The sequence below is a fragment of the Lontra canadensis genome, unplaced genomic scaffold (genome assembly GCF_010015895.1).
Source record: "Lontra canadensis isolate GAN:19392208 unplaced genomic scaffold, GSC_riverotter_1.0 scaffold68, whole genome shotgun sequence".
Lineage (NCBI taxonomy): Eukaryota > Metazoa > Chordata > Mammalia > Carnivora > Mustelidae > Lontra > Lontra canadensis.
This window is the reverse complement of record NW_022631062.1, coordinates 7849077-7868397: the sequence shown is the minus strand read 5'-3', so window position 1 is coordinate 7868397 and position 19321 is coordinate 7849077. Positions and strand designations below refer to the sequence as shown.

Genomic DNA, 19321 nt, shown 5'->3' with positions numbered 1-19321 from the left:
TGTGGAAAATAGAATTAAATATTCTCTTCACAGGTAAGCCCAGCCTTAGACAATCAAGAAATTTGTGCATGTGCTCTTCTTCCCTCTCCTTTCTTAATCAATTCATCCTAAATCCATAGGGTAGGGCTGAGAACAACAGCTGTTCATGCCAGGGCAGGGAGAAAGCCTCAGTGGTCCAGACCAAGAAGTTGGAGCCAGTGTGAGGAATAGCCACATTGGAAGGCTGCCTGGTGTGGGATGTTGAGGTTCAAAGGAGGAGACAGGCACTGGTGTTGGAGAGAGGAAGCAAGATCAGCTACGGGAGATTGTAAACATATAAGGGGGAGGAAAAAATAAGCGAGTGCACAACTCACAGTGGGAGCCAAGGTTTTCATGGTCAGATAAGGGAGATAAAATTAGCAATGGAAAAAGCTTGAATGAAGCCTGTGGTGTGGAAATAGGATCGGAGGTATTTGTGTGAGCTCCTGGTTCTTGATACAGTCAGAGACATAAAGAAATGAATATAGATAAAAATGAGTGCATATATCCCTCATTCTGTTTACTAAGTGGATGTGGGAACAAGGTCAGTCTGAAGGTGATGAGCACACCAAGGGCCTAGATTTTGGCTTCTAGGTACCATTCTTTATTTTTTTAAATTTATTTTCAGCATAACAGTATTCATTGTTTTTGCACCACACCCAGTTCTCCATGCAATCTGTGCCCTCTCCAATCCCCACCACCTGGTTCCTCCAACCTCCCATCCCCCACCCCTTCAAAACCCTCAGATTGTTTTTCAGAGTCCATAGTCTCTCATGGTTCACCTCCCCTTCCAATTTCCCTCAACTCCCTTCTTTATGTACCATTCTTAATTAAAGTGCTACGAGGTCTCCTTAGTGGGGGGAAAAATGGCAGAATCCAGGGCTGGATCAGGAAAAGTACAAGCTGAGTTAGGAATATCTTGTGTTCAAAAGTGCTGAAATGATGAGGTCATGTCAAAAGGACACAGACTCTAATTTGGAGGAGCTGGCACTGGTCAAACTGGGGACAGTTTGAATGGATTAGAAGCCACTGAATGAAATGACACACTGACAAGGGCACCAAAAAATGTTGTTCACCTCAAGATGGTATCAAAAGAGAAACATGTCACTCCTTCCGGGGTTATTCCTGCCAAAGACACACAGCTTGAATAGAATCATACAGAGAATCAGGCAAACTCATTTTGAGGGGCATTCTGCAAAATAACTGGCCTGTGAACCTCAAAATTATCAAGGTTATAAAGGTCGAGGAAAATTCTGAGGAACAGCTCCAGATTGAAAGACACGATCAAAGGCCTTATGTGATTCTAAAATGTAATTTTTGACTTTAAAGGATGCGATTGTGATAATTGGAAAACTTAAATAAGGTCTGGAGATTAGACCATTGTAATGGATCCAGGATAATTTCTTTATTTTGATGCAAGAGTTTCCCCATTTGTAGAAAGCATGTAGTGCATTTTCAAGATTCATGATGCCCCAGAGTCCCCATGTTTACTCATAAATGGTTCCAGAAAATTAAAATAGTTTACACTATTTAGAAAAATTTGTATATTTGAGGGCTTTTCATTAAGAACTAAGGAAATGGACTATGAGCTTCTTCTTGTGAGGCTTCTGATAAGGAGGTAGACCTGTTTTGCCCCAGCAGGTTCACAGCTTATATGGGCTGTGGGGATCCCATGCATGTGGGACAGTTGGGGGGAGGAACAGGAAAAGATCTTAGTCATAGAAGGTGATGGTGAACCAGTATCTCCTTTCCTGCATAGTGGAGGCTGATGCCTTCCATTGAGGAATGAGGGAGCTGTGCCTTCCCCAAAACTTGATCTGGGCCATTTTGTTCCTGGGTGAGCTCATTCCACCAGAGAGGCCATCCAGATGGTGGGGTCAATGTAGTAAGTGCTATCTTGCTATGGGTCAGCAGATGCAGGTACAGCTCCCTGGGGGACCATCAGGAGATTGCTTATCTCATGTTGGTGTGCACCTGTGATATCTCCAGGGAGCAGTGGAGGGTCAAAGTTCTCTCCTATGTAGAACCACTGGCTCTCCTTCCATTTCCTTCTGGATCTTGACTACTTCCCTCGTGTTTTATTTCTCTTACATTTTCTGCCTTGAGCCTTTTGAGATTTTCTTTATTTGCCTTCAAGATGACCCAGAATATCGATGCTTGATGTTATTCTAGAATTACTATCTAATGCAATAAATAGGAGAAATAAAATGTATACCTATTATCTTCAGAAAGTTCCATTTTATAACTAAACCTTAAGAGAATGATCCAGAAAAATAAAAATGGAGACATTAAGACGTTAAAGTGAGATTGGTGCTTATGGTGTTGACACAATGATCCAATAATTACCCCACATATGAGTAATAATATGCTAGAGAATAAGCTGACAGAAAGATAACTCACATTACCAAATAAGCAAAAAATCAAGTGCCTTGAAATTAACTTAACAAGCCATGTACAAACATATTTAGAGAAAACATTGAAACATCATTGACATATATTAAATAAGAATTAAATAAATGGAAAACTGTGTTATTTTTTTCTTGGCGAGGGAGACTATGTATTGTAAAGATGTCAATCTCCCTAAATTAATTTGTAAATTGAAAGCTATCTCAATATAAATGCCAATAGGGTTTCTTTGAGTACAAGAAAAGCTGGTTCTGAGTAGTGAGGAGACACCGGCCCATCTGGATTCATAGATGTGTTACAAAGCTCCATGTATTTGAGCCACTTGGTATCAGCAGAGCCATAATCACAGAGCAATCAACAGGACAAGGGGTCTATAAATATTGACATGCTGAGCAGAATTTAGTGTATGATCAACAGAATATCCCAACTGGTGAGGAGGAGAGAGCACATTTAACAAGTAACTGTGAGAGACTGATATGGCCACAGGAGGGGAGGTGCATAGGGACATGGATGTATATGTGTATCTGGATCTATAATTCTAAATAGTATGTATGTGTATATAGAAATGATAGCTAAGACAGATACAGCTGGATGGATGGATGGATGGATGGATAGATGGGTGGGTGGATGGATAGATGGATGGAGATGGATGGAGGGATGGATGGTTGGATGGATGGATGGATGGATGGGTGGGTGGATGGATGGATGGATGGATAGATGGATGGTTGGATGGAGAGAGAGAGGGAAGAAGGGAGGGATGGATGGATGGATGGATGGATGGATGGATGGATGGATGTATGAGTACATGGATGGATGGATGGATGGATGGATGGATGAGTACATGGATGGATGGATGGATGGATGGATGGATGGATGAGTACATGGATGGATGGATGGATGGATTGATGGATGGATAGATAATAGGTAGATAGTTTGACAGGATGGGTGGATAGATAGATTGACAGAATGGATAGATAAATAGATTGGCAGGATGGATAGACAGGATGATAGATAGATAGATGATAGACAGACAAGATGGATGGATAGATAGATATTCCTATCTACCTATGATTTAACTATGACTTATTTTATTCCTTATATAAATTTAAATATGGAGGTAGAGATCCTAGAAAGGAATGGGAAACACAGTGCTGAACTGAAGACAACTTTCAAAGCAAGCTAGAAACCCCAGGCACTACTAAGATTTATTGACTTGGCATATGAATTTATAATTTCTGCATTCAAATATATACTAGACATGAAATTAAAAACAAAACAAAACCAAAATGTATCTCTTGGCCCAGGCCATCCTGAACTGGAAGAGAGGAATGCTGTTGTTTGTGCATTTAATTGTTTGGTACCATCAAAAGTCCTTGGGCTTAGCACATGGCATTAACAGTTGGCTCCAGATGCCTCAGACTGATAATCAATTTATCGTGTTTATTAGAACTACATGCTTTGGAAGATGAGATTTCTCTTTACATCCAGGCAGGAATGAATTCACTTAGTCTCAAGAAGCAAAAGAAATCCAAATTCCCAGAATTCAGCTGAGCATGAACGTTGGGATATAGGAGGAAACAAAAATCAACACTGTAAGAACTCACTCAAATTTTAAGGAGTGCAAGCTATAGAACTCTTTGATTTCTCCAAGTTGTGGGATTTTCCATAACAGTTCTACAGAGACATAATTCACACACCATGCAGTTCCCTCATTTAAAAGCACACAAGTCAATGGTTTCTCTTCTATCCACAGAGTTGTGCAACCATCATAATGTATTTTAGAATATTTTCATTGGCTCAGAAAGACTGTCTCTACATTTTACATGCAATTCCTCAACACCTCTCGGCTCTAGCCCAGGTAACTACTAACACACTTACTGTCCCTAGAGACTTGCCTACTCTAGACATTTCACATAAATGGAGTCCCACAACATGTGGTCTTGAATGACTGGCTTTTCCTCAGGGCATACTCTTGTCAAAGACCTTCAGTAGGTCATTCCTTCCTATAGCAGACTGACAGTCCATTCTGAGGACGGACCACCTGTGTTTATATATCCACACATGGATGGAAATGTGGGTCCTACAACTTTCTTTTCAAGAATGCTTGGTGTATCATGGTTCTTGGCAATGGCGTATGAAGTTTAGAGTCAAGTTTTCCATTTCTGAAATAGGCCGTTGGGATTTCGATGGGTTTGCTGTGAATCTGTAGGCTGCTTTGGTGAGTATTAACTTTAACAAAGATGAAGTGTTTCAGGCCATGGGTTGTCTTTCTGCTTTCCTCAGTATGTTCTACTTTTCAGAGTATAAGTTGTGCTCTTTTCTTGGGATTTATTCCTAAGCATTTTATTATTTTCAAGGCTATTATAAATGGAATTGTTTTATTAATTTTATTCCTTTGGATTATTCATGGCAAACATATGGAAATTCAATTTTCTTTTACATTGAGCTTGTATCCTTAGAATTTTCTGTATATGAGATCATGACATCTGCCAATAAAGATGGTCTTATTTTCCTATCTGCACACCTTTGATTATATTTCCTTCCCTATCCTCCCTAGCATTTCCAGGACAATGTTGAATACAAGTGGAAAGCTTAGAAATCCTTGTCCCTGTCATGCTCCTGATCTCAGGGGAAAACATCGAACTTTTCACCATGAAGTAAGATGCTCACTCTTGTTTTTTTGTAGACGTCCTACAGACATTTTTCTTGGCTTTCCATATATGTAGGAAAACTAGTACAATGAATTTAATGATCTGTGTTCAAATTTTGACCCACATACGTCCATTCATCCTAAAAAATATACAGCCAAAGGACAGGTGCTATATAAGTAATCTTAAACTTGTGTTAATAGTAAAGTGTGAACCCCCAAATACCTTTAGTAGAATTTACTATTTACCAAAATGCAAATTCAATTTTAATGCTTCCTCCAAAATAAAAATGAAAGACACACACACACAAAAACATGAGATTGATCCCATGATATTCAAACACAAGTCTTAAGTATGACACAGCAATACTTAGGAAAGTATTGGTAATCTTAAAGATTTTATTTATTTATTTGACAGACAGAGATCACAAGTAGGCAGAGAGGCAGGCAGAGAGAGAGATGGGGAAGCAGGCTCCCTGCTGAGCAGAGAGCCTGATGCGGGGCTCGATCCCAGGACCCTGAGACCATGACCTGAGCCGAAGGTAGAGGCTTTAACCCACTGAGCCACTCAGACACCCCAGTATTGGTAATCTTAGAAATGATGGAAAATATATTAAGAGGAATGTATTTTTTAAAAAAAAATTTATTTATTTGACACAGAGAGAGAAATGGTGAGAGAGGGAACACCAGCAGGGGCAGAGGGAGAGAGAGAAGCAGGCTTCCCACTGAGCAGGGAGCCTGACACGGGGCTCGATTCCAGGACCCCGGCATCATGACCTGAGCTGAAGGCAGACACTTGATGACTGAGCCATCTAGGTGCCCCGAGATAAATGTATTTTTTTTAAGATTTTATTTATTTATTTGAGAGCGAGACAGTGAGAGAGAGCATGAGCGAGGAGAAGGTCAGAGGGAGAAGCGGACTCCCCATGGAGCTGAGAGCCCGATGTGGGACTCGATCCTGGGATCCCGGGATCATGACCTGAGCTGAAGGCAGTTGTCCAACCAACTGAGCCACCCAGGCATCCCGAGAAATGTATTTTTAAATCATGCTGAGCCTTGAGGAACTTGTCCTCTTCAGTTCACAAACAACTATGTTCTCTTTTCAGTTTATATAGAACTTTTATAATCATTATGGCATTGTCAATCCCTCAATTTTGGGACTGGTAAAAACATATTCTTTTGAGGAACGAGGGAGCTGTGTTTCAGAGACATCTATTAGCTTATGTAGATGCACATAGAGGGTTAGCGGTGATGCTTGTACTAAATGTTACGTTTCCTCATCCATGTTCCAGAGTTCCTATCTCTACTTGACACGAAGTTTGCAGAATTGATTCTCAGAAGGAGAGCGATCCTACACTGTTGGTGGGAACGCAAGCTGGAAAACAACATGGAGGTTCCTCAAAAAGTTGTAACTAGAGCTACCCTACGACCAGCAATCATACTACTGGGTATTTACCCTAAAGATACAAACGTAGGGATCTGAAGGGGCATGTGCACCCCAATGTGTACAGCAGCAATGTCCACAATAGCCAAACTATGGAAAGAACCTAGATGTCCATCAACAGATGAATGGATAAAGAAGATGTGGTCCATATATACAATGGAATACTATGCAGCCATCAAAAGAAATGAAATCTTGCCTTTTGCAACAACATGGATGGAACTAGAGGGTAGTATGCTGAGCAAAATAAGTCAATCAGAGAAAGACAATTATCATATGATCTCCCTGATATGAGGAATTTGAGAGGCAGAGTGGGGGGTTTGGGAAGTAGGGAAGGAAAAAATAAAACAAGATGAGATTGGGAGGGAGACAAACCATAAGAGACTCTTAATCTCGCAAAACAAACTGAGGGTTGCTGGGCGGTGGGGGGGGTAGGGAGAGGGTAGCTGGGTGATGGACACTGGGAAGGTATGTGCTATGGTGAGTCCTGTGAAATGTGTAAGCTTGATGATTCACAGACCTGTACCCCTGGGGATAATAATACATTATATGTTAATAAAAAAAAAAGAATTTGTTCTCAGTGTAACACCACCTGTAGTTTCCATCAGAGGGTAAGAACAGGAAGAATTGATTTCCTTAAAAAAAAAAAAATTAAAGTTCGGGAACTGAAAAGAACATCCAAATGTCCCATGACATTGGGATGGAAAATAAAAGCTATATTTAAAAGTATGATTATGGGCTGTTGGCACTAATTAATGTTAATTTATTTTTGCTGTTCAGGTGCTGCACTGAGGTGAATTAAATGATGTGTGATGCTAATTCAAAAGTTTTCTAAATACACATTTTCGGTAAAAACGCTCCAATTTCCAGGATAGGATTCTATTTTCTCAACAGTTTGAGATCAATATTCTGTTCATTAAAGCAATATACAAATATTTAAAGACATAACCCTCATCTCCAATCTGGGTTAGCTGGATTTCTGTAGATTGCCCTGTGCACTCATCTGCAAGGTATATAGATTATAGGAAAGAATTCTAATGTATTGAAAAGACAGACAAGAGTTTTTGAGAATTATCCTTGTCCAGATGGGATTTCATGAGTTACAGTGAGTTACAGAGTTTCAGAGCAAAAACAATCCACCCAGTCAATAAAAAGGGGCTTAAAAATGAATTGTTATTCCTTCACAATGGAGGGATTTTCAGACTTTGGTCGAGGAGGCATTTTTCAAAGCCACACTGCGTGTAGCATGAAGAGGACATGTGTTTATTAATGGAAATGTGAAACATGGTCTTGCAAACACCTGGACGGTCCTTTAAATAGGAATTTCAATACCATATGCCCAAATCCACCTGCTTATGCCTCTGGAATTGTAACAATGGAACATCTTCCTGTTACTAAGCCATATTCCCAGGGAGAATTCTTCCTTTGAGCACAATTGCAATGGCCACAGAATGCCGGCCGCCCTCTGGGAAACATGTACTATCCATTTTAAACAGCACTGGTGACAGCCAATGGGATCACATTTCCCCTGAAATTGAACACACAGGGTGCAGTGGAAACACGCATTATCCCATGCACGCCAATCACATGATGCCTGTCTGACTTGCTCATAACAATGTGTGGTTTTATTTAAAAAGTCCCATCATGATGGGTGATTCATCACACCTGGAAACCTTGCACATTGGCCATCTGCGTCTGGAACAAGAAATGGCAAAGTTGGCCAATGTTCTAGGCTATTCTTGTGTGGGTCTTGTCCATGGTTTATTCCTTCCTAGAAATTAAGACATTCTAGGGTTATGGTAAGGAAAGCTTACAGGATGTTTGGGGCAGAATTCCCCAGCAAAATAGACCCAAGAGTGTGTGTGTGTGTGTGTGTCTGAATTTCAGTGTGGCTATTTTAAAGATGGTGTTCCAAGATGGGCAATGACATGGGTTGGAAGCATAATATATAAATTAAAAAAAGAAGTTAAAAGGATTGGATAGATATAAATGTAGCTATATATAGATACAAGTGTACAAATATAGAAATAAAAGGATAGATACCTAATAGGAAATGGTGCAATAATGATGTGTGATTTATATTTCCTTCTTTGCATGTTTCTTTATGCATCGAATATATTAGTAAACAACAAAAAAAAGTATCCAGTAGAGAATTGCAACAAGTACCAACGGCATCAGGCAATCAAGCTCAACACCCACTGTGTTGAGTTGTCATGTTAAGAGAATACACCATTGCTAGGATGGGACAAAAATGAACTTTTGCCTCTTTTTTCTAAAAACCAAGACCCTGGTCTAAACTAGAGAAAAGCATTCTACAAAATGCCCAAGAAGTCCCTCTGGACCATCCAGTTCATCAAAAACAAGAAAAGTCTGGGAAAACCATCACAGCCAAGAGGGACCCAAGAAAATATGAGGATTGAATGTACTGTGGGACCCCACAAGGGATCTTGAAACAGAAAAGGGATGTTAGGAAATATGAAATATAGAATATGGGAATATGAACAAAGGATGCCTTTGAGTTAATAATGTAGCATACATTTTTTGTGTAGAGAGGGACTTCATGAAGGAGAGAATTTACCAAGATGAGTCTGTTTTCTAGAAATAAAGAGCACCTTCCTCTTCCAATCTCTTTCAAAATCTCTTCATCCACATCTGCCCGTTTCTCATTCAGAAAGATGCATAAGGGGTTGTGTCATTTGCAGGTGAGTGGGGATCTGGCTGGACAGGACTGAAACTTATATGCATCTCTCATCTGTCAACGGAGTTTAAGTCCCAGCTCTTGATGACATCACAGTGTTGGGGATCAGCATGTTTGTGACATCAGGGGTTTCCAGGAGATGGGGCATGATGCTCACAATTATGATGGGCACCTTGACTCATCATCAGTGTTGACCATGAACACTTACAGAGTTTCCAAAGCAATTTGCTGAAAAGCTTTCCCCCAAAATGGTGCCAATTTCTTACCCTAATCACCAAGAGGTAAGGGTATTGTTTTTCCCTTAAATTGAATTTTTAAAAACTGCCTGTCAGGATGTTTTGATCATTTCTCTTTTGGCTGGAAGGTGTGAGAGCCACTTTTTTTTTTTCTTCCCTCTGACAGGGTTTTTTCTGGTTTACCTAATACAGTGGGGCCAGGGTGTAGCAGGAATCGATGAAGGTGTGGGAATTGGAAGTGAGAGGCGATCAGTTATAGGGAAATGGTTAGAATATTGGGTATGTTTCAGGGCAATGAACCTCAGTCCTCTGACTGCACTTTCATGATATGTGCAGACCAGTCACTATGGGGTTGTGATTTGCCTCCTTGTAGTCTGGGGACTGGAAGCCTCAAAGTCATTCTGGTTTTGATATTTTATGGCTACAACAAGGAAGAAATTCACAAAAACTCCAGAGATTAGCCCTGATGCAGAGGGAGTTAAATCATTACTGAGACAAAAAGGCTATGCAATGGCATGGTCATGAGATTTGCATTATCTACTCATTATCTGTACCTTGAGGGATCATTATGTGAGTGATGAGTGGATCTGAAATTCTGTCAATAGAGGAAGAAAACCATGAAACTTGGTGGCCTGAGTTACGCAATCCCGTGCTTTGCTCATTCACCAAAAACAGATTGCGAATCTTCTGTGTGTTAGGAGTCATGATGACGTTGACAGAGCGTGAGGGAAGGGAACGGAAAAGACCAGAAAGGGAGCAAAAATGAACGTGTGGAAGGTTAGGCAGGAGAATCCGTGGTCTATTCAAAGAGTCAAATTTGCTGCCTACAGTCTCGGCAGGAGGAATTATGTGGAGGTTGTAGGGCTCCAAGGTCAACCAGTATGACAGGTCAGATCAGAAAGGATAGAGGATAGCATCCTAAAGGGTTGTTTTGCAGGTCATGGAGAACTGAAGTGTAGAAGCCATGATGATTAGAAAGTTGTTAAGGTTGCTGGCAGAAATGTGGAGAAGGAGGAGGTAAGGCTGAAGGGAAGTTGAATACTACAATTGCGTCCACAGATCAAAAGTCAACAATGTGAGAAGTTTATCTTCAGCTTATCCTGGTGGGCCTGTTGTGCTCAAGGGAAGGAGCATAGCTTGAAACTGATGCATTACTAAAAATAAACGCAGATGGGCAACTTAGCATTCGTTAAAGGACATTAAAGACAGACCAGAACAAATGGAAACAAAGTAATATAAATAATAGTGAAAATGAATGGATTAGAGAAAAGTGTATTTTTGTAAAATCATGCTAAATAGGATTTTCTATGGAAAAAGGAAAATATAACATCAAGTGTAGAACTCTTAAAGGCATTTAAAAACCTTACAAGAGTGAAAAATTATAAACAATATAAAGAAAGAAATGAAAACTCATGAAAGATATGTATTTATGTCTAGAATACAAAGAAAACACTGCCCGTTGTTCTTCAAATCCAGATAATTTATGTATATAAAACATGCCATATATAAGATGTATCTATAACTTGATACGTATATTATATATTATAATATATATAATTTGAAAATGAGGACAAACCAGAGTATTATTTTTACAAAAACATTTATGGTCAAAACCGGCTCAAGAAGAGGGGAAATTCTTGGAGCAATGGCTCCAAAAGACATTGAGAAAATTGCCAAAGGGCTATGCCATAAATGTAATGAGCTATTTTAAGTTCTGATGAAATACAGGATTCCTGTGTATTTACTATTTTCCAAGAACAGAGAAAGAAATTAGGACAACAACAGAACAGTATGTCATTACCAAATAAGGATCCTTTCACGAGTACAAGGCAGGTAACACGGTGACGTCCCAAGATAGAATTCACGGTATTAGCAGATACAGCAGAAAGAGTAGGCGGGTTTCTTCAAATATTAGATAACATTAATGAATCTGATAAGATGCAATATCCTCACGTAATAGAAATAGTTACTAAAATAGCAAGAGAAAGACATTTCCTAGCATGATTATATATATATATATATATATATATATATATATATAGTGACTTCAAAACTATAGTCACCCTGAAGGTGAACACTAGATATTTTCCATTAACCTCAATCAAGGAGATGACAAGAATTTTCACTCCAGCTTCATTTACAATTTTTCATCAGAAAGATAATGGGACACATTTGATAGCAGGAGGCAAAATTCTTGTTATCTGAAGATGGTCTGATAGCTGACCACAAGAGTCAACTTGAAACAAATAATATCTGAAATTAGATAAGTTCATTGTGAAGCCCAGAGATAAAACAGTAGCTGTTTAAAAAAAAAAATGTTATTGTTGACCACATTAAAAGAGAAAGTCAGGGACACCTGGATGGCTCAGTCAGTGAAGCGTCTGCCTTCGGCTCAGGTCATGATTCTAGAGTCCTGGGTTGGAGTCCCATGTCAGGTTCCCTGCTCAGAGGGGAGCCTGCTTCTCCCTGTCCCTCTGTTGCTCCCCCTCCTTGTGCTCTCTGTGTCAAATAAATAAATAAAGTCTTTTAAAAATTAAAAAAAAAAACAGAAAGTCAGTATGGTTTTTAGGTTCAAGGCATAACCACTCAGGAAACATAATGTTACAGTGTCGTTTGCACAACAGCTACACACATCAAAATAGAGAGGAACAATAGTAATAAGAAAGTCCCTCGACCTATATGAGGAAAGATGGATTTCTTAAGCTCAGTGGAAGGATGTGAAGACAAAATAGATGTGATTTAATACAAAGCACTGACTCTATAGGGAGACAAAGCTCATGCTGGTCTAGAAACACTTAAATCATAATGATAAATTCCACCGCAACCCAGTTAATGCAAATTCATTCAAGATATCCAAGTTTTAACTTGAAGAAATACTTTAAAGTCCTTTTGGACAAATAAAGTTTGTAGATTTTTCAAGTAAGTTTTGAAATGTACAGGAGGTAGGTTTTTTTTTTTTTTTTTACAGATATGAAGATATTTTATAAAGTTAAAATAATGTGTTGAAAATGCCTCAGTCCGGAAGGAGGGCATACACTTGCACACACAGAGAACAGGATAATCTGAACCCATTCTGGTTTTGTTTTGTTTTTTTTTTTAAGATTTTATTTATTTATTTGAGACACAGCAAGAACACAGCAGGGGGAGGATCAGGCAGAGGGAGAGGGAGAAGCAGTTTCCTCACTGAGCAGGGAGCCCAATGAGGAACTTGATCCCAGGACCCTGACAACATGACCTGAGCCAAAGGCAGACCCTTCACTGACTGAGCCATCTGGGCGTCCCCTGAACTGATTCAAATAGTGATACAATTCTGAACTGACAAGAAGGAAACTCAAAATATCTCAAGTGAAGAAAACTGTCAAAAGCACATTTCTATAGCAATGCCCACCATAGTGATTAAGGACACATCTGTACCCAAGAGTGTGTTTACCCAGTGTTAACTGGAAGGTCATATGGAACATGTTAACAACGGTTATAGCTCAGTAATGTCAAATAAGCTAAATTTTAATTGCTCACTATTTGTGGATCTGTATTACATTTCCTCTAATAATTGTGGTGCAACTTAAAAAAAAAGATTTAAAATAGGGGTGAAGAGAATGTTATGGTATTGTTTCTCAGCAGCATTCAAACCAGAAAAAGTCCAAGAAAGTGAAAAGTGAGAAGCAGCCTCTAATTTTTTTTTTCAAAAGATTTTATTTATTTACTTGAGAGATAGAGACCAAGCAGGGAGGAGCCCCAGAGGGAGTGGGAGAAGCAGGCTCCCTGCTGGGCAGGGAGTCTGACGTGCGGCTCGATTCCAGGATCCTCGGATCAAGGCCGATGCTTAACAGACGGAGCCACCCAGGCATGTGGAAGTGGCCTCTAACTTCACCGCTTTGTTGTTTAATGTTTTTAATGGAGCACCATTTATGAGGTGGAAAGGCAGGCAAAAAAATGAACTGGTGAGATAATGCAGCACAAAGAAATCTCCAGATTATTTTCCAAAGCCCGCCATAGCCTAGTAGGATCTGCTGGGAAAGGTACGTGCTTGAGTACATGGGATTCTTCGATCCTGCCACCATCTTGATTTTAGCCCAGGGAGACCCACAGCAGAATCTTGACCTCCAGAAATGTAAGACAATATAATTTGTGTTGTTTCAATCAAAGTCATTTCATGGTGATTGGATATGGGAGCAAAAGGATACTGGTAGAGTTTCCTTTCCCTGATGAACTCTTTTTGTCCCCATTTGGGGAATGTCCCATTTCTGTAAACAACTAAAACTTGAGCAAATCAGTCTTGATAAGGATTGGCCATTTCCACATCTAGATAAATGACATTGGGCTTGTCCTGACCAGTGATGCTACAGTGGGCAATTTCTTGGATTTAAGCCCAGATTAGGATTCTCTGGGGTATAGACATTGATTGTCCTTGATGGGGTCTTGAGTCACACCAGATCTCTTTATTAAACATGAGATATTTTAATACCAAAAATGGTAGAAGAGGCAACACTGATCCACTTAAACATGTAACCAAACCTTAAGTATTTTTTTGAAAAGATTTTATTTATTTATTTGACAGAGGGAGAGAGACAGAGAGAGAGGAAGCACAAGCAGGGGGAGTGAGAGAGGGAGATGCAGGCTTCCCACTGAGCAGGGAGCCTGATGTGGTGTCCAATCCCAGGACCCTGGGATCATGACCTGAGCCGAAGGCAGATGCCTAATGACTGAGCCACCCAGGAGCCCCAAGAACTTTTTTCTTAACTGGTGACAAACCTCCCAAACCTTTTCTTTGTACTAAAGTCATTTTTCCCCTTTTTTTCCTGCACTGCATGTAAGTATATATTGATAAGTTGTATTGTACAAAAGCAAGAGAAGGAAAATGGAGGCCTTCCAACTGGAGATTAATTCCTTCACATACACACAAAAAAGGATAGGAAATAGGAAGGAAGGAGTTGGAAAGATTATGATCTAAAAGAATAGTTCTCAAACTATGGTTGAGAAGGGCCCCATGGCCTGGGAAACTTGTTAAAAACTGGAAACTTGTTAAAAAAAGGTCACATCCCAGACCTACTGAGTAGAACCAATAGCAGAAGGGACCTTGGCCATTACGTAGTACAGTATTATTGTCTGAAAGACGCAGCTCAAGATATGGTCCCCGGTTTGGGTGTTGTCATCCCAGGAAAGTGAAAACTAGTACCACATAGACAATTCTCAAATCTTACACTCACCCACGTCCTCCAAATGGATGCCATCCTGGAGTTTCTTTTTTCTTTGTCCTTAAAAAAGAAAAATATATATATATCCATATTTATACATCACACATGGCTTGCTTTTTTCCGGCTGTTCATGAAAAAAATCAAGGAGAATTAATTAATTAATAACATCCTCAGTTCAACGATCATTTCACAGATTTGAAGACTGATCCCACTTTTTTTTTTAAGAAATATCATTTTTATTTGTCTCAGTTCTACCAGCTGTTTACAAAGTGTGAGAGAGAACACAGAGCTCCCATAAGCATTATTATATTTTCAAAGAAAAAAAAAAACAGTGAACATCCATCTATAGAAACAATTTGGGGAATTCCTGAGGGTTTTGTTTTTAAATTTAAATCAACAGATGAGAGACGCTGCTTGGACTTGAGACCTTTTTAATTCTTCATCTGTTATCTTGTTTAGAAATGTCAGCATTGTTTCTGAATTTGTTTTGTCTCTTGTCTTCTGTAAACACGTTACTTTCCTTCCCCTTTGCTTTCCCACGGCCAATCTGCTGGTTTCCTTTAATGGTTCAGCTGTTAATTTGTTTCGTGTCAAAATAAGCTTATCACATAATTCAGGACCCTGTGTGGTACGGGTTTTGAATTAACAAGATTATTGCTAAATTTCCGTTTCACTTTGGGGTGTCAGGATAGAACTAAAGGGTGTTTCGAAATCAGACGTGTTTTCTGACCATTCCTTTTAAGACCTCGTCTTGAATATTCTGCATGTGTTAGGTAGGATAAATTGTCTCCTTAATTGGAGAATACAGGTACCCATTTCACCATCAATTACAAAGGAAGCCTTGCAATGCACACCTAAGTCAGTATTTGGAACAAGTAACAAATATCCAGGCCATTTGTCACGAATCCCTTATTACAAAGTCAGTGAGAAAAATTAAAAAACATTCATAAAGGTGGTGGCACCTCCCATTAGCAGATACATATGTCTTGAAGATACAAAAGTGTCTACCATTGAGCCACCATGGCCCTAACTTAAAAAAAAAAAAAAAAAAGAAAGAAAGAAAGAAAAAGAAATGCATCTGAGGCATTTATGACTCTTTCATTCTTTGAGGACTTTAATCCATGCTCTTTAAAGACCTTGTTATGGGAAGTATCACCCTTGGACCAGTAATATTCTCATTGCCTGGGAGCTTGTAGGAGATGCCGAATTTCAGGACCGAACCCATGCTTAGGAGAGAATCTTCATTGGATCAAGTTCCCGGGGTGACTCACACAGATCTGTTACAATTAGAGAACCACCTCCCCAGGGATGTTATTCCCTGAAACACTGACAATTTGGGGATCCCATTTCCACACATGCTACTAGCGATGGTGTTCGTGAGGCAAGTGTCATGCATATTAAACCCTTTGTCTGTATTTGGTGTAAAGATGCATGGCTAGCGTCAGGGCTACAACACCAAAGCAAGGCATTTGCCTTTCTGAATCCCTGCCATGTGGCTCTCCGTGTTGGAAATGTGGATTCCAGTAAGAGGAATGGGGTGCTTTCTACCCTTGGCTTCTTCCTGATCAAAAGACTGGTGGACCCCTATTTATTTTTAATTTCTTTTAGGGAATTCAGAAAGAGAGACGTCTTTAAAGTGATTTGTTCTCACTAATGTCTATCTCTTAAAAAATCCATAATTCATTAGTGCATTAGTTTTATGAATGTCTACTTTTTAAAAGAGTAGGAAGAAAAATCCTATTCTTCATTGTTTCATAGCTAAAGAATATGACTTAGGACGTTAAGGGAAAAAAAGAAAAGGTTTCTCCTTATGTTAATTATTCACCTAAAGCATCCCAGCATCCCAGCATCCCAGTGGATATCTCACTGGTGGTCATTTCTCTGCACAAATTGTGGAAGAAAAATACGTACTCCAGTAAACACCTCTATTTGATATCTTTGATTCACAAAAGGCTCAAGTTGTAATGCATTGTAAGGAAGGTGTTTATTCTCATTGTTGTAGCTTCCCACATAGGTATGTGTTGGCTGTGCACCTATCTTTTCCCGAATTCCTGCAAAACAACCTGGGTGCTGTCATGAAAAGACAGTCCCTTAGAGGATGTGTTTGTATTTGTGGCAGGGATTTGACTTCCCACAGTTGTGGAGGGATCAGAGCACACTTCCTCAGGTTGTCCTCCTTGTGCCGGGTGCTGAGGCTGGAAATCCACAAGTGACAAGAGATGTGAAGGGGAAGAGATCTGGGTGGGCTGGAGCTCACAAGCATGAGTGAAGATGGATGGAAACCTGTGGTCATTGTTGGTGCCCTCTTACCTTGTGGCAACAGCATCTTGTTGAGTCTTCATGGTGGAGGTCTTCATGCTGGAGGTCTTCATACTGGAGGTCTTCATGGTGGAGGTCTTCATGGTGGAAGTCTTCATGGTGGAGGCTTCATGGTGGAGGTCTTCATGGTGGAAGTCTTCATGGTGGAGGTCTTCATGGCAGAGGTCTTCATGGTGGAGGTCTTCATGGTGGAGGTACACACATACGCCAAGCCTGTACCCTAGAGAGATGGAAGGAGGAGCCAGGGAAGGTGAGGCACAGATAAATTCTTCACACCAACAAGGTGAGTCCTTAAATCAGGCTACATGGGTGATTTGCAAAATGGCGACTGCTTTCCTCAGAACATCCTAATCCTTCAAGAGTCTCCTTTCTGGAGATTCATACAGGATAAAGGGAACACATAGGAAAGATATTTCTGGAATATGTATTTCAGCAAAGCTATGGTGGGACACTTCCAAAGGCACACCTGCCTTTCCACCCCCTCCTCGACTTAGTTCATGTGCATTTAATGACCAGGATCTTGAGATTGGTGAATTAGAACTTAATTCAACCCAGACTTCCTGGTTCCAAGTCAAGTGACCTTGCACAAAGCAAACAACAAGAAATGTCCAAATATGTGTCCAACTGCAGGACGATGCTTTCCTAACTCGTGCGTCCAGTTCTGATCTACTGATAGAAGGCACTAAAATGAACGTCTCCCCCAAATCCATAACCATTCTGAATTAACACGATGTTATATTATAACCACTGAACCAGAATTATAAAGTTAAGGAGGTGGTAGGGTAAACCTTCATATGCAAAGGGGTTCAAGAAAAAAAGTGACTGGGAAATCAAAACGCGACCCCTCTCTCTCCCCGCATCACAGTTGGGAACGCTGGTCACTTTGTCGAACCTTCCGGGGAAAAACATGAGCTGTAAATTCAATTTCAAAGACAGAATCCTAAGAAGCTCTCCTGAATCCACTCAACCTTGAGTTTCTGGGCGCTATCCTAGTTCTTCCATCACATCATTTAACCGTCCCCTTTTAAGCACATGTTTATCCATTTCCTCTAAAAAACAAAAGAAAAAAAAAAGCCTTTTCTTTTGTTAGTAGCTGGAGGGCTAATAATTACTCTATGTATTTAGTAGCGAGTATCATTAGAATTCTGAATTAAAAATAAGATTAATGATTTAATTTCAATCTTGTCAGGATGACCCATTTTAAAAAAATACTGATGTGATATAGTGCTATAAAAGATTTAAGCATAATTTATTGATAAGACCATTACAACTGGAATGAGAGAGCTATTTGTCTGCATAATGGTTCCTGAAATCACAGATAGTACTTTCCCATTATTTCAATGCAACATTTATAATTCCTTTCTGGAGTTACCATTTGCTTTTTCTTTTAACAACCACATAGGGTGTTTCCGTGCCAAACACTGTTCCAAGTGTCTTACAAATACTAGCTCATTTAGTCCTTACCACAATCCCATAAGATAGCGCTATTGTTATCCTTACATTATGCATAAGGTAATGGAGGCATGGAAGGTTTTGGTAACTTTCCCCATGGAACACAGGTGAATTTTGCAGCCGTGATACAAACTGGCAGGTTCTGGCTCTTAAAACCTAGACTTCTCAACACTGATCTGCATTGCTTCTCCATTACAGAAAAGCCAGTATGAGCTTGCTTCACTTGGGCTGAAGACGATACCAGATGCATCTTTCAATTTGGGAATGCAGCCAGGTAACAAAATTATTAGTGTAAAAAAAGGCTTTCAACGTTGCCCACAGCCAAACCAAATATTACCGATTTTTTTCGCAACAAGAAGTTACACCCCTTTGGATGTAGAAAGTTGACTTAAGACATCGACCTTCTGATTAAGAAGGAGTAAGTAACGGGAAATCATCTTTGTGGCAGAAGAAAACAAAACAATACATAAAATAAGGATTTTCAAGATATTGGGTATCAGTCAGAGGATGACAGTTAATCCAGAAAGGTGGGTAGCAAATGATATGAGTACTCTCATTGAACAGCTGTTGCTCAGAGAGTGATTCTGGGTAGTGGTGCAAGAAAGGGAACCCAAGCAGGACCAGGAAGGCTCCTGGTTTGAGGTGATGGATCTCAGAGCGCAGAGAACAGGTGGTTAGAATTTCCAGACAGATGCATAGAGAACCAAAAAGAACAGCAGAGTGCCTTCCTTGAGTAATTAGCAAATTACTAATCAACGCATTTAGGTAAGCAATATAGTGCATACATATTGTCTAGGCATTGATGGGATATGATCATTCAAAGACTTAGAACAGTGTTCAGTGTTCACAGAGGACTGTACACAGTGTCTGAGACCACCCTCCAGAAGGAAAAACAGATCTCGTAGTATT

At 39.8% G+C, this 19321-nt stretch overlaps 1 long non-coding RNA gene across 1 annotated transcript; it reads left to right on the top strand.

Annotated features, from left to right (window-relative positions):
- Positions 1-9447: 9447 nt before the first annotated feature.
- LOC116880763 lies at positions 9448-18858 on the top strand. The gene is made up of 3 exons (XR_004385274.1): positions 9448-9491; positions 18611-18686; positions 18769-18858. It is a non-coding gene; the product is annotated as an uncharacterized LOC116880763 (long non-coding RNA).
- The last annotated feature ends 463 nt before the right edge of the window (positions 18859-19321 follow it).